Here is an 8196-nt window from a genome sequence, read left to right as displayed (position 1 = left end):
AATGTGGAAGCAGAAACTATAGCTATGTTACAAGCAGCAACACATTGTAGTAAATCAAGATACAACAAAGTAGTGTTTCAAACCGATTCACTTTTTGTTCAGAAAGTCTTAACTAAGGAGTCAAGTTGCCCTAGGAACCTTTCAGTGTTCATAGATCAAATATAGGCATTACTAAAAAACAAGCAGGTACAGGTATAACATATCATGAGAGAAGGCAATCAACTAGCAGATCATCTTACTAATCAAGTAATAGACAAAGGTGATTTCTCAATCACATTGTTTCAACAACTTGAAGTTATAGGCAAAAAGATTCTAAATAGTGATAAAATGCAATGTCTTTACATAAGAGTATCACCAGCAAACGGGTGAGAAAGCTGAAAAGGCAAAATCTATACTTGTTCACATGCAAGTATTTATATAACACAGGATCATCAAAAGATGTACATAGCTATCTAGCTTATTCTAATCCAGCCAACAAAAAGGACTCGCAGTGTGGGAGAGGGTTTTTACAAGTTATGCAACTGATAAACCTGAAGAGGAAAACACATTTCAACTACTTGCAGTTTCGAGCATCTTGTTATCTCCCTACCGGCCGTAGCTACAAAAAAATGGGATTACTACATGTAATCGACGTAGCAAATCAGAACACAAAAGAGGATTGAAGCTTACATGGATGTATATGTCCTTTCAGGGGTCCAAAATCCTCAATGAAGCACCAAAAAGATTTAACATTCCCAATAACCGAAGAGCACAGCTAGAAAAAACAAAAAGAATAAAAAATGAGTTGAAGATGGAATTAGAGGATACAAAGAACAGAGGAAGCTACTTACTTTTGAAAGCTGAATTTTTAGTTGTTTTACAAGTGTTCCAAGGTACAGAATTGATTACCAGAGCAATTTCAAAATAAACAGAGGTTAAACAGTGAAGAAGACAATATTTTCTCAGGTCTTGGAGGATTGCGGCGGATGAAGCATGGATTAGGAAACCCTATTCTATCGGGTATATGAAATAGGCAAAGGCAGGTCAGGTCTTTTGTTAGAATTAGAATTGGGCCTGCTTTGTTTATTGTTTTTGGTTTGTAGATTTTTCAAAATGGGTTGGTGTAACTCCTCGAATCTAGTACCCGAAATTCTACATGGTGCTCATGACCCCGAAGAATCACAAGCTAACCCATGAGTGATATCTGTACCTGAGCACTGCATAATATACTGTATAAATACGGAATAAAAGGCTGAAAGGTCATAAGGTTCAAATATCTGACAAAATAAAACATCTAAAAAATATGTTATATCAATTCCAAAATGACTGAAATAACTGTCTGAACATGCTATAGTCTGAAAGCCTCTAAAACTGACTAAATTAGAAATTGATGAGACATGTCCCCAACTAACTCCAACTATTGAAATAAACTAAGTACTAAAAGAATAAAATAATCAAATAATCACATCCTCTAATGATGAGGACTCACTGCTAGTCTGACTGCTGAAACTGGAATGCTACTGATGCACTGGAGCTCATGATTCTGAACCTATGGTTTAAAAATACCATAGCACAAATGCGTCAATACGATTGAATGTGATGGTATGCAAATGAGGTAAGCTAAATGCAAGGGTTCATATGTATGAACAATACTGATTGACTGAGTAACATGAACGTGAAAATACATGCATGAATACATAACTATAAATGAGATTGTGACAATACTGATTACTGAGTCTGAATACTGATAACATGGATTTCTAATAACTGATACTGAGCGACTGTGTCTGACAGTCTAGGTTCTGATGGAACTAGCTGAGTGACTGTATGTGACAGTCCTAAATTCTGTAGAACTATCTGAGTTCAATGACTGAGACTAAGATTGAGACTGTAACTGTGGAAAGTAGTAATATAACCAACATGCCCCAAATAAGATAATATAATTGAGTTTGGGGTCTAATCTGTAACCCTAATTGGAAGGGTGTCAATACCGCGCCACTGGTCAGGACAAGCCGTGGGTGACCCTCATCTAACAGTGTCCCCAAAAGAGAATGGTAAGACCCTCATCTGACAGTATTAATCCACCTCATCAACCCTTATCTATTAGTGTTGATGTCTCAACCTATGCTGGCTACATAGTTATGGAACGTAAGGATTGCTTCTAAGGATCACACACTCAATTGTCAGTGTGTTCCCTCATCCTTGGATTCACTCGGTGCTAATTTCTACTCCCATCTGAATAGACACTGAAACATGATTAACTGAACTGAACTGGACTATATTCATTAGGTTCCGCTAACTGACAGAATACTACTGAGATTACTGAATTTATGAGATTACTGGGATTTCTGAGTTTTCCTGAGTCATGAGTCTGATTAAGTTCTACTGAGCATGGCTTGACTGAGAGTATCTTGAAAAATGACACTGGCTCTAGGCACACAGCTAAATTATCGGGTACAAGTACCCCCAGGACTCGATAGCATAAAACTGACAAGACATGACATTTCTTGACACATGACCATAGTCAACAATTCATAGTACAATCACTGGGGATTTTCATGAAGTATTCGCATGCTATAAGCTTGTACATGAATAAGAATGCACGTAAGCATGTCATAATTTCATAAGCCTAATCTCATAAGCATTACGTCAATCCATTACAAAGCATAACAATAACGTGGGAGTCATATCAAACATGAGGGAGAAATATGGATTCATCAATTTCGATCACAAATGAGTCATAAGGCATAATTCTTCTTCTCTTAGGCATTTTATCAAACACCTTACATGCATATCTTTAGGCTTAGGCATGAATATTGAAATAATACATAATGGAAATATTTTACACTTCCAATGCAAGAAATTTAACCACATACTAACATATTTTCTTGATAGTCATTAAAGACTTCAACTTGAAAATCAAACAGCAACATAAACATGGATATAATTCAATTCATACCATGGAATCCAAAGTTTATATTTCAAATAGGGTTTCTTGAGCTTCATAGGTAAAAAAAAAAACAAGAATCAACACTTGACATACCTGGGTGGATGATTTCTTAAAGATTGATGGAGGAAAGCTTGAATTCTTGACTTGAAATTAAACACCTAGGGTTTCTTGTTCTTGGGGATTGATCTTTGAGAGAAACCCTAATTTGGTGTTATAGATAAATAATGAAGTTATGAGCTCCGATCTGGTATAATTAGGGGTTAAAACGGATCGAAAAAGACCCAAATACCCTTTTAAAAATGGATTAAAATCGTTGATCGGAAGTGGCGACGGTTTGGGCGATGGTTCGCTGCTGGCTCGACGGCCCGTCGGTCTATCCCGTCGTACTTGGCTAGAACCTGAACTTTCGGCCTCGTCTGTGATGCTTTGGGTGATGGTCTATCGCTAGCTCGATGGTTCGTCTGTCCTGACAATCGCACTTGGCCAAGAGATTGGTCCACTGCCTTAGCCGTAACAGTCCATCGCTAGCTCGATGGTCCGTCGGCCTGACCATCTCTTCTGGGCAGTTCCAAAAGTTCTCTATAAAACGTTCATAACTTTTTACTCCGATACCGGATTTGGATGAAATTGGTATCGTTGGAAGCTAATTCAATTTCTCACATGATAAAAAGTCAAAATTAGGGAAATTCTAATTGATTTAAAAATTATTTAGGAAGTAATCACTAACTCTTCTGGATACTAGATTTGACTTAAAGAAAGTTCGGGGTATTACAATATCTCCCCCTTGGGAATATTCGTCCTCGAATGGGACTGACTAGACTGAGAAAGCTGATAGACTGATCTTACTCAAGGGACGTGAACATTTGAACATGTCTATATGACTGGAACTTCTGATATACTAAAATCTCATACTAAATATGCATGTCTAATGCATGGATATGTGACAGATAGTCTTCCTGAATGCATGACTGAAATTACTAAGAAGTTGAGTTTCTCATGATGAGAATGCATATCTGATGCATGAATACGTGACTGACATGATACATGAACATATGTCTAGATATGCAAAGGTATTTAATACCAAGTTTATAACTGAAATATGAACATGAAACTGAATAAGCTTGAGGAAAGCTATTACTTTGGGTTGAGTCTGAGTTTGCGGTGAAGAGGTAAGAATACTTGATCCGCATGTCTACTTCTGCTTCTCAAGTAGCTCCATTAATGGAATGATTCCGCCAAAGAACTTTGACTAGAGGGACTTCTTTGTTCCTCAGTCTGGTAGTCAAGAATTTCAACTAGATCTTTTCAAAAGAAAGGTTGTTCTGAATGTCTAAGCCCTCTATCGGGACTACAACTGCTGGGTCACCTATGCACTTTTTTAGTAAGGAGACATGGAACACTGGATGAACTGAGGATAGATATGAAGGCAATTCGATCTCATAAGCTACCTTACCGAAACGATTGAGAATTTTGAAGGGACTAACATATCGGGGACTGAGCTTTCCCTTCTTGACGAATCTCTTCACTCCCTTTATGGGAGAGATTTTCAAGTAAACATAATCACCAATATCGAACTCAAGATCCTTTCTGTGCATATTTGCGTATGATTTCTATCGGCTCCGAGCTATCTTGAGCCGTTCTCTGATCAACTGAACTTTCTCTAAGGTGTCGAATACCAAGTCAAGCCCTGCTACTGCGGCCTCACCCACTTTTAACCAACCGATTAGAGATCTGCACCTCTTACCGCAAAGAGCTTTAAATAGAGACATCTAAATACTGGAATGATAGTTGTTATTGTATGAAAACTCAATCAAAGGCAAGTGGTCATCCCAACTTCCCTTGAAATCAATTGCACATGCCCTTAGCATATCTTCCAAGGTCTGAATGGTCCTTTCTGCTTCACCATCTATCTGAGGATGAAAGGTTGTACTGAGGTGAACTTAGGTACCAAGACCCTTTTGGAATGCTTTCCAAAAGTGAGAGGTGAACTGAGTACCTATATCTGAAATAATAGATAACAGAACACCGTGCAATCTGACCAACTCCCTGATATAGAGTCTGGCGTAATCCTCGGTTGATAGGAGGTATGGACAGGAAGGAAATAAGTTGATTTGGTCATCCTATCTATAATGACCCAAACTGAATCATGCTGACAATGAGTATGAGTCAAACCCGTCACAAAGTCCATGTTCACTTTTTTCCACTTCTAAGTAGGAATACTGAATTCCTGCATAGACCCACTAGGCTTCTGATGCTCTATCTTAACCCGCTAACATGTAGAGCACTTAGCCACAAACTCTGCAATATCTCTCTTCATCCCACCCCACTAATAGATCTCCCGCAAGTCGTGGTATATCTTAGTGGCCCCTGGATGAATAGAGTGGAGCGCACCGTACGCTTCTGCAAGAATTTGTTGCCTCAAGTAATCTACACCTGGAACACACAGATGACCCTAACAACGGAGAACACCATCTCCCCCTTGGGAGAAAATCTCAACCTTCTGATCCTTGACTGACTCTTTCAACTTGACTATACTGGGATCTCTATCTTGTTTTTCCTTAACTTCAAAAACTAGAGATGATTCGAAACTACTCTGAACCTATATATTACCTTCTGCTAAATCGACTAAACGGAAACCTAGTCTGGCAAGCAGATGAACTTCCTGATCTAGCTTCTTCTTATTGTCTTCAACATGAGCAACACTACCTATAGAAAGTCTACTGAGAGCGTTGGCCACAACATTAGCCTTTTTTGGATGATAAAGGACACTCATGTCGTAATCTTTCAAGAGCTCTAACCACCTTCTTTAATGGAGGTTAAGATATTTCGGAGAGAATACGTACTGAAAGCTTTTGTGATCTGTGAATACATCTACATGAACATCATCCAAGTAATGCCTCCAAATCTTTAAGGCAAAAACTACATCTGCTAACTCAAGGTCATGAGTAGGATAATTCTTCTCATGGGGCTTAAATTGTCTCACTACTAAAATAAGAAAAAAAATGACCACAAAAACCTACCACAAGTGGTCGATTTTTCCTAATTTTCGATCACAAAACCGACCAAAGTGTGTGGTCGGAAAAGTAGTGGTAGTTTTTTAAAAATCGACCACTTGTGGTCTTTTTTTTTTAAAATATATCTATATTTTTAAAATTTATTATTATTTTATAAAAATTAGAAAAAATAATTTTTTAAAGAAAAAAAATTTAGAAAACTGACCACAAGTGGTCGGTTTTCTAATAAATTAATTTAATAGAAAACCTACCACAAGTGGTCGGTTTTCTATTAAATTTAGTTAATTATTTTAATAGAAAACCGACCACTTGTGGTAGGTTTTCTGCAAATTTTTTCTTTTTTGAAAAACTGACCACTTGTGGTCGATTTTTCTGGAATTTAAAAAAAAAATCAACAAATGATCTAACATGCAATACAACAACAATAACAAACCAAATATAAATAGTTTCAAAAGTATACAACACATACAAAATGTCCAACAGACGTAAAAAATACAACAATAGTTTCAAAAGTGTTCAAACTACAACAAAATGTCTAAATTCAAAGTACAACACATACAAGAGTCCAAAAACTTAAAATCATCTTCATCGAATTCGTCCTCGTCTTTCATATCCTCATCGGTGCTGATATCATCCAGGGGTGTAGACCTTTTGCACCCCAAGCTGCATCACCACAACACGGAAGAATAATCCTTGCAGTCTGAATGAAAGAGCTGAACTGCTCCTGCAGCATTCTGATTTGGGATAATGTTTCCTCCTCCTTCTTTTGTGCTTTTTCTCTCTGTTCAACAATCTGTTCAGTGAGTCCCTACACTTAACCATTTTCAAGCAACTACATCACCGAACAAACCACTTTTGAAACAAAAAAAAAATCCCCTTTCAAGTACCTATACTTAACCATTTTCAAGTAACTAACCAACCAAACGACATTCAAACCAAAAAAATCCCCTTTAAAGTCCCCATACTTAAACATTTTCAAGCGACCAAGTCACCGAACAAACCATTTTCAAAACAAAAAAATCCCATTTAAAGTACCTATACTTAAGCATTTTCAAGTAACTAAGCTACCAACCAAACGACATTTAAACCAAAAAATACCCTTTAAAGTCCCTACGCTTAACCATTTTCAAGCGACTAAGTAACCAACCAAACCATATCCAAAATAAAAAAATCTCCTTTAAAGTCCCTACGCTTAACCATTTTCTCGTAACAAAGTCACCAACCATGGATAGACACACCCAATGTTGCAATAATTCCTCAAACAAAAGATAAATAACAAATCAATTTCTTCTCAAATATTCACATAAATAACTAAATTTTTTTTCTTGAGTTCCCTAGAAGTTAAACATTCAAAAAAATGTCTAGAGTGCACTGTAAGCTAAATATTCTTGTACAATCCAACTAAGGGACATGCGCCTAGACACTTCTATATACCTTTATGCTAAATCTACCCAAATCTTTCAAGTAAAAGAATGCAATTGCTAAGAAGAATTGTCAAATGATAAAAATAAAGTATATGCCATTTGCCTTCTTCTCCACATATGAGTCCACAAGTTCAACAGCTCATTAGTGGGAAGAGGCTTCACAAGATAGTCAGCTACTCCGAATTTGAGGCACTTGACGACAATAGAGACTTCATCTAGTGATGGCATCACTAGGAAAGAAAAAATAAAGAAATATTTATTGTTTTTCACTGTGCAGATGGACATGAATCAAAATAAATTTTGATGAAGTCTCTAATTAAACATTATAAATTTTAGATTATGAAACTTGTTAAATAAATAAAAAATATTTTGAGACTTTAGAGCATGGAATTAAACCTGAGATAGGTTCAAAGCCCATCATTTTTTGGTGAAACTTGATCGGAGAAGCAGCGAGGCAGCGACGTTCGGGGAGAGAGGCAACAAGGGTTGTTGGTTTCGTTGGTTGGTGGTAAAAAAGGAGGCTGGATCGAAGGGCGGCATTGGTTCGCTCTTGGTTGGATGGAGAAAGAGGATAGACGGAGGGTTCCTCCAGCCATAGTGGTTGGACTGCAGTGGCTGGCCGGAGATGGCTACCATAGCCAAGACCATGGACCAAGAGAAGGTCTCTAGAGAGAGGGAAAAAGAAACATAGGAGCTGCGGTTGTTTTATGGAAAATAATGGTTAGGGTTTGAGTGTTTTGGTTTAAATGGAAAAAGGAAAAAATTTAATCTCAGCCGTAGATCACTTTTTGATCAACAACTGAGATTCAAAGTTATAGGATATTTAAAA

At 37.2% G+C, this 8196-nt stretch overlaps 1 long non-coding RNA gene across 1 annotated transcript; it reads right to left on the bottom strand.

Moving 5' to 3' along the window:
• Positions 1-295: 295 nt before the first annotated feature.
• On the bottom strand, positions 296-1259 carry LOC107856520. The gene is made up of 3 exons (XR_001670575.2): positions 831-1259; positions 670-754; positions 296-598 (listed from the first exon to the last, which is right to left on the bottom strand). It is a non-coding gene; the product is annotated as an uncharacterized LOC107856520 (long non-coding RNA).
• Positions 1260-8196: the final 6937 nt, after the last annotated feature.

This window comes from Capsicum annuum, chromosome 3, assembly GCF_002878395.1.
Source record: "Capsicum annuum cultivar UCD-10X-F1 chromosome 3, UCD10Xv1.1, whole genome shotgun sequence".
NCBI classification, from domain to species: domain Eukaryota; kingdom Viridiplantae; phylum Streptophyta; class Magnoliopsida; order Solanales; family Solanaceae; genus Capsicum; species Capsicum annuum.
This window is presented reverse-complemented; position numbering and strand designations above follow the sequence as displayed.